Here is an 8,323-nt window from a genome sequence, read left to right as displayed (position 1 = left end):
TTGTGTGCTATTTCTGGTGGATGGAGCCTTTTTTCTAAATGCCACACATATCGTTTATAAAAAAACTTCTAATATTATTTTTTAGATTTGAACTAACCAGCCCTCTACAAAACTGAATAAAACATCAAAAGCTAAGCTTTTCTTTGAGGCAATAGATGGTGATTGAGCTTATTTGGGAATTCGGTGAGGTGGTCTGCTTGGAAGAAAACAAGTTCAGATCATTGATTTTTGACTCAAATAACACCTAATGTTAAGTTGCATCTAATTCACAACCTATCGGAATCTAATCCATGCCTCATTACATATGTTTACGCATGTGCCCCGCAAAAAAAATGTCTACGCATGAAACTTGACGCAAAAATCAAATTGACGCTCATATAAAGTATGAATATATAATTTCAGATATCCTAAGCATAGAGCAGGAACTGATTTGCACAAAAGCGCGCATATGATTTGATCACTTCCAAGTTCTAACATTACCTTGTCTAATACATGTATTTTGATAATGTGAAAGGCTTTGCTTCATCGTAATGTTTTTGTAGGATTTGTAGTTTGTGCTAGAAGCAAATTGGAAAGCAGAGAAGCAGATCAAGCAAAAACAACTTCCAATATGATATCAGATGCTTTAGCACAAGTCGATACACATAGCACGTCTACTCACTAAAATAATGATTTAGTTCCAAATATTTGGGGCAGAGAACGGATTCCAATGAATGCTTTTTGCTTAGGCACGAGGAAGGACGTCATTAAGAGATCAAAATGACCAAAATGAGTACAACTCGCTCCCTCCCTTCCCCTGTGCCTTGCCGCGGCAATTTGTCCCAATGAGGGGAAAATAGGGAACCACAAGAGCTCTTTTTTTTTTACATCGGAAATCACAGGAGCTCTTGTATGACACATTACACATCAAAATGCAGCCGAATTGCAAAGGGACGATTTCTGGCCTGGCCCATTACTCTAGATGGCAGCAACCCAGACAAGTAGCAAGCGAGCGGTTCCATGTTCCACTTTCCAGTGGAAAAAATTAATTTGATGTGAGCATTTTTTAAGATCTTCAGAACATTTTGGAAAAATGTGAACGTTTAAAAAAATTATGAACATACTTTGGAATTTTTAAAAATTGTTTAAATGCGATAATTTTTTTAACATGTCTTGGATTTTCTGAATATTTTAAAAAATAAAGGTGACATTAAAAGAAACCGTGAAAGAAACCAACAGAAAAAATGAAAACCTGAACAGAGCAAGTACTCCGTCAGGGGGGTCACTGTGTAAACAAATGTTCAATTTACAAAATGAATTTTGGCTTGCTAACGAAGAGTTATGTTTGAGATACACAAGCACCAAAGCATGCTATGAGCACTTGAGACACACAATTATTTTTACATTGACTTAAGCAAATACTAGGCATCGGATCACCTTAGGGAATTACTATACCTTCGTCTCGGTGAATAAGTCATTCGCGTAGTTCTAGGTCAACAATTTAACTATCTAAATATGTATTATATGTGACAAAAATATATATTTAAAAACTACATCCACGTAGAAATCTAGTGATATACTTTTCATGACATATAACACATATTTAATTCCTTAAATCGATGACCTAGAACTACGCCAATGACTTATTCACCTAGACGGAGGTAGTACTCATTGTCACCTGATGAACATGGTTCAGAAAACAAAATAACAGTAAACACAAGCCAGGCTAGGACGAGCATGCACATGCGCAATGCCAGAAGTTGCAGAATAATATCGGTACTAATAAGCATCCATGGTAAATCAAAAGCAGAGTGATTTTTTTTAGGATTAAACAAGCGCGATGTATACGTCTAGCTTCAGGATTTGCCTTCATGGCCATCAGCGTTCCTTCACTTTTTTCTCCTGTCGTCGGACTAGTACTTGTTGGCATCACGCACCATCCTATCAAATCTCTTGCTTGCTCAGCCCGCCCTTGTCGTTGGTGATGGTGATGCTGTTCTTGTTTCCGGTCGTACTTTCCTCCGCTGTTACCTCCAGGATGCCATTTGCATCGATATGGAACGTCACATTGAGCTTTGGCACGAGCCTCGGCGCTGGAGGGACGCCAGTGAGGTCGAACATGCCGAGCAGATTGTTATCCTTGGTCAACCCTCCTTCACCCTCGTACACCAAGAAGCGCACGGTGGTCTGGTTGTCAACGTCGGTTGTATAACCCCTCTCCATCTTGGCCGGGATGGTAGTGTTCCTGGGTATCACCACGCTCATGACACCACCGACCGTCTCTATTCCGAGCGACAGCGGCGTGACGTCGAGAAGGACCAAGTCCTTCACCTTCTGGTTGTACTCGCCGTTATGGATGGCGGCTTGGACAGCAGCCCCGTAGGCGACGGCCTCGTCGGGGTTGATGCTCTTGCAGAGCTTCTTCCCGTGAAAGAAATCCTGCAGCAGCTGCTGCACCTTGGGGATCTTGGTGGAGCCACCCACAAGCACAACGTCATGGACCTGTGACTTGTCCATCTCGGCGTCGCCAAGGCACTTCGCCACGTGCATAACGCACTTGCTGAACAGGTCCAAGTTGAGTTCCTCGAACCGGGCGCGGGTGATGGTCGCGTAGTAGTCAATGCCGTCGTGGAGGGAGTCGATCTCGATCTTGGCCTGTGCCGTGGAAGACAACATCCTCTTGGCCCTCTCGCACGCCGTCCTGAGCCGCATCAGCGCCTTCGGGTTGCTTCTGAGGTCACTCTTGTGTTTCTTCAAGAAATCCTGCACGAAATGCTCCACCATCCGGTTGTTGAGATCCTCCCCTCCAAGGTGGGTGTCACCAGACGTGGCCTTAACATTAAAGGTGCCATTGTCAATGTTGATGACAGAGATATCCAAGGTGCCACCACCATAATCAAATATCAGCACCGTCTTAGCTCCACCGTTGACGGACGCATTGTCAAGACCATAGGCGATGGCTGCGGCGGAGGGCTCGTTGATGATGCGTGTGACGTTAAGGCCAGCAATGGCGCCAGCGTCGAGGGTGGACTGGCGTTGTGAGTCGTTAAAGTAGACTGGGACGGTGATGACAGCATCCTTCACCGTCGTGCCGAGGTAGGCCTCGGCTGTCTCCCTCATCTTGATAAGCACCATGGAGGAGATTTCTTCAGCTGTGAACTGCTTCTCCTCGCCCCTGTACTTCACCACGATCATCGGTCGATCGCTACGGCCTGAAATGACTTTGAAAGGCCACAACTTCATATCTCCTTGCACTGACTCTTCGCTGAAGCGTCGACCGATCAGCCGCTTTGCATCTGGAAAAATCGATGTAGTTAGTTTCAATACAATAGTGTATTTCACAAAAGAAGACATATATCGATGAAATTAAATACAGAAAGAGTATTTTCACTTCATTCTAAATTTAAGAACCAATGCATCACAGAACATATATACTTAAATATCATTTCGCCTTGCTATTACAAACCAGTCTGATAACAAAAATACCAGGTTCAGAAAGCATTTCACAAAACAGCCCCGCATCACAAATACAAATTTATTGTTTGTTGTATTTTGATATGGCCAATCACTAATTAATATGTAATTATCTGGAATTTGGTCTTGATTAGTTTGTTGTGCATTAATCTGCAATTTCTGAAACATACAATTGTGTGATAAGAGTTATATTAATAAGCCACTCAATGTTGCCAAAATAAAAAAAAGCGGCTCAACATTTGCATAACAGAAAACTATGTGCTTTCATGAATATATGTTTTTGTTATTCATAGTCTAACTTTCTTATAATGTAACTAAGCTATAAAATTAGAGTTTTTCAGTCCTCAAAGATTAATAATCTACAATCAAAATAAACAAATAACTAGAGTTAGTACTTACTATAATCAGTTTATAAGCATTGGCACAAAATAAACAAATAACGTTACATGATACAATCTGAAAAATCCCACAACAGAAATACTTGTCATGTTTTTATTTCCTTCAAAAAATAACCTCTTAAGTTTTGACATTATATTTCTTGATATTCAAGGGGGGAATTGCAATGTATTGTTTCTACACCAAACCCTGATACTGTCCATATATAAGCGGCCTCTTTTGATTGAAGGGTTTTTTATAGCAACTTTGGAGTTATATATCCTTTTAACACGGTTTCTTGATTTTTAAGGTTTTAGGATTTTTCCTAAATACTCCCACTGTACACAAATGTAAGATGTTTTTTGGTGAGTATTAGTACACTAAAAATGTTACACAAATGTAAGATGTTTTTGGTGAGTATTAGTACACTAAAAACGTCTTACATTGTGTACAGAGGGGGTATTATTTTACATCACATTTCACAAGAAAGTTTCCACTGTCAACATTAACCTGTTTTTTTGTGTGTGTTTCCTATGTTGTAACTTTTAATCAAATAACAGGTTGCACAAATGTAATCATATACTCCCTCTATTTCTAAATATTTTCTTTTCAGAGATTTCAACAAATGACTACATACAAAGCAAAATGAGTGAATCTACAATCTAAAATATTTCTATATATACATCCGTATGTAGTAGTTTATTTGAAATCTCTAAAAAGACAAATATTTAAGAAAGGAAGAAGTAGGATATAGTGGACATGGGAATTGGATCTATATAATATGTGATATATCCAACACAAACCCAAGAACCTAAGAAAATTAATAAAGGAACAGAACGGCTGCTGCTAAAAGGAAGAAGAACTAGCAGGTTGCGGCCAGTCGGTAGTTCTCACCAAAGACGGTGTTGACGGGGTTCGTGGCGGCTTGGTTCATGGCCGCGTCGCCGATGAGACGCCAGGCGTCGGTGAAGGCGACGCAGGAAGGCGTGGTGAGGTTGCCCTGGTCGTTGGCGATGACCTCCACGCGTTGGTGCACCGGCCGCCACACGGCCACGCAGGAGTAGGTCGTCCCGAGGTCAATGCCGATCGCCGGCCCGTTGGCCTTCGTGCCTGCTGCCATCTCCACGGGACAGAGGCAGAGCAGAGGAAAACGAAGAGTTGAGTGTGTTTGAGCGAGCGTGAGTATTGGAAACTGCAGGTAGTATTTATTTGAACGTGTATAGGAAAGCCAGAGGCCACCGGCCAGTGGGAAACGTTTTATAGTAGTACGAGGCAGCTAGTAATTACTGTATTGCGGAAGCCGAAGAATTTTACACAAGCGAGATACATTACTCCGTTAAATGAAGGTTGTTGGCGAAATATTTCAAAAAAAAAAGGTTGTTGGCGAATTTTAAATTGGTAGAGATTTTCTTAAAAACAAAATCTGTAGAGAATTTTAGTCACACCATTGGAGACAGAGGGATTGAGTAGTAATTTTCTGTCGAAAGCGGCCAGGGTGATTCTAATCAACTCCTCGCTTGCTAGCCTTCTCTGGTTTCTCATGAGCTTCTACAACCTCCATGAGACCCTCCATCAGGAGGTTGCTAAATACCAGTCGAGGTTCTATTGGGCGGGCGAGGGAGACAAGCAGAAGTATCACATGGTGAGCTGGCCCGACATTTGCAAACCCAAAGACCAGGGTGGCCTTGGGATCCTGTCATCTCGTCGCATGAACATCGCTCTCCTGTCCCGCTGGCTGTGGTGCATCGCCAATGGGGAGGGAGGCCTCTGGCTTACCATCATCCATAATAAATACCTTAGGGGCCAACCTCTGGTCTTTTGCTAGTGTACGGGTGGATCCCAGTTCTGGCAGTCCGTGATCCAGCTTCTGCCCGTCCTCCGCATCGATACGTCCATCTTTGTTGGCTCCGGGTCCTCGACCCTGTTCTGGTTCGACCGATGGCTAGGAGACTCCTCCTTGGCTGTGCGATTCCCAGATCTCTTTGCCCTTACGGTGGACCCTCGGGTCTCTGTCGAGACGGCCCTTATTGACTTAGGGCGTCTTGCTTTCCGTCGCCCCTTCTCCAATACGTGGCCCTTTATGCCGATGAACGTCGAGGAGGACCAGGATGCCATTTCTTGGCACCTTGAGCCGTCTGGCCGCTTCTCCATGAAGTCCTTGTACACTAGTAGAAAACATGGCATTTGTCCCGGTTCGTAAGGGCCTTTAGTCCCGGTTCTTGAACCGGGACTAATAGGTCGTTACTAATGCCTCCCCCCTTTAGTCCCGGTTCTTACACGAACCAGGCTAGATGGGCATCCACGTGGCCGCTGCGGGCAGCCCAGGCAGGGGGGCCTTTGGTCCCGGTTGGTGACATAAACCGGGACCAAAAGACTTCCACGCGTCAGCAGTTGGCTGGAGCTGAGGTTTTTCTTTTTTTTTTAAAAAAAAAAAGTGGCTGGTTTAGGGGTTTTGGGGGTTAATTTTAGGTTGTTATTAGATAGCTAATAGAGAGAAGTGTCCTCTCTTATATCTTCGTCCTTGATTACCAACGCTACTGCTATGTTCATTTCACCCGTTGATATATAATAACTCATGCATGCTCGCATCATACATCATCATATATAATAACAAGTCCTACTAATCATGCATCATCATACAACTTCTACTTTTTATTAATAATAAGTCATAGGATCATCATCCTCATAGTCATCGAACCCAACCCTACATAATTGTTCTTAGCACATGATCATCAGTATCAGGTAGGACCTAAACACCCTTAAGGTAAAATAGCATAAAACAATATAGACCCTGACTCTCCATTATGAAGAATGGAGATCATCCTGTCTCCAATTCTTGCGCTTCGCTCCCTTTTGCTTACAAGAAGCTCCTTACGACTGTCCATATAATATTTCCATTCTTTGATTGTCATGTCTTCACTTCTTTTAGAAATCCGGTATGAACAGTTGAGATTCGTAGGACGACCTGGTTGTATGTTCAAAACATCAAGGCGACCGTGCGTATACATCAGATGAGGTACACAATCATTCGGGATTATCTGTTAAAAAACATAGTAATAACTTCGTAGTTAGGAATGATGCTAGTTTTAAAAGTATGCAAAAAGATGCACGGATGTCGTAATAGTAAAAAATCTTACCAGGGTATCTTCATGGTAGTTATCGTAGTTCAACACGTGCACTAGTGGCACGTATTGACCATAATGTTGAGGAGTTCAATTGTAGACATTGTAATTCTCAAGATCAGTACAAAATGCGATCAGATAATTTTTCTCCTTATAAGTTAATTCGGAGCCATCAGTGTAGTGGGTTTTGTCTACCATCTTCCGCACATTCTTTGAAGAATGAAAATAAGCTGTCAATGAAAATAAGCTGTCAACTATTTTGAAATAAACAATATAAATTGTTTAATAACTATGTTAAGCTCACATGGGGAAAGAATTGGAGGTGTATCCACAAGGACCCAAATATGCATATTGTCTTGCTCGATTGTAGGGTCATCAAGATCCATGGTGACAAGCATGCCCTCATCAAAATCATACATCTTGCAAAGTGCTTCCCAATTTTGGCAACCAAAATGGGTTACACTCTCAGCATTGTACAACTTTACTTTAAAATCCACACCATGATGGGTCCTTAAGAGAATTTTTTTGGTTTCCATACTTTCATGGTCTTCAAACCCCATTCTCTCCAAGACATAGTGTCTTGCATAGCATGGGATAAGCTAGTCGAATTGGAAAAGATGAAAAAATACACGTTAAAATAGTTGAAGTCGTGCTTAATTACGAAAAAAAACTATTATCGTCGTTGCGTACCGTATGAACATCGAAGGTCTCCTCGAGCTTAATGCTGAAGCGCCGATCTTCGTCCAGCTCAATGAACCTGTCGCACATACCTCGGTTGTCATGGCACCAATCGCACTCCCCCGGGCGGTTTTCGTCGTCCGAGTACGACATTTGCGACCTATGTTCATAATTCAAATATTAAACTTGTACAATTAAATATATGTACTAAAAAACCTAAATTAGATCATTATTATTAATCGCGGATTGACTATCGGTGATGGTACGTAGCTCCTCCTTTCATCCCCGAGTGCATTGTTACACCAAATTGTCTAGCACACGGGAATGAAGGATAAGCTACCCCCATGACGGCGCGGATGATGGAGGGGGCTCCTAAATTTCTGCATAGTGCTCTCCAATTTTAGCATTCAAAGTAGGAGTACTTTTCCAATATGAGCATTCAATAAGCAAAACCAAATCATAAAATAAAGTAGTTCAAATTAGCATGCATTCAATTGTAAGCAAAAGTACATCATCTCTTATGTCCGTACATCGTCCAATATTATCACTAATACTCCTCGAATACTATCATACATATAGCATCACTAATACAGCTAGAACCGTAGCGCCCGATGGGTATCATCGCGGGCGGTGGACACCCAAAGATAAGGAACCATCACAAGATCATAGCTCCAGTGAGATCCCTGAATAACCTA

General features: G+C 42.1%; 1 pseudogene; it reads right to left on the bottom strand.

Moving 5' to 3' along the window:
- Positions 1-1,868: 1,868 nt before the first annotated feature.
- On the bottom strand, positions 1,869-4,948 carry LOC123138548 (heat shock cognate 70 kDa protein-like; annotated as a pseudogene).
- Between the last annotated feature and the right edge of the window lie 3,375 nt (positions 4,949-8,323).

Source organism: Triticum aestivum, chromosome 6B, assembly GCF_018294505.1.
Source record: "Triticum aestivum cultivar Chinese Spring chromosome 6B, IWGSC CS RefSeq v2.1, whole genome shotgun sequence".
In the NCBI taxonomy this organism is placed as follows: domain Eukaryota; kingdom Viridiplantae; phylum Streptophyta; class Magnoliopsida; order Poales; family Poaceae; genus Triticum; species Triticum aestivum.
The sequence above is the reverse complement of the archived record's forward strand: the minus strand, read 5'-3'. Positions and strand labels throughout refer to the sequence as shown.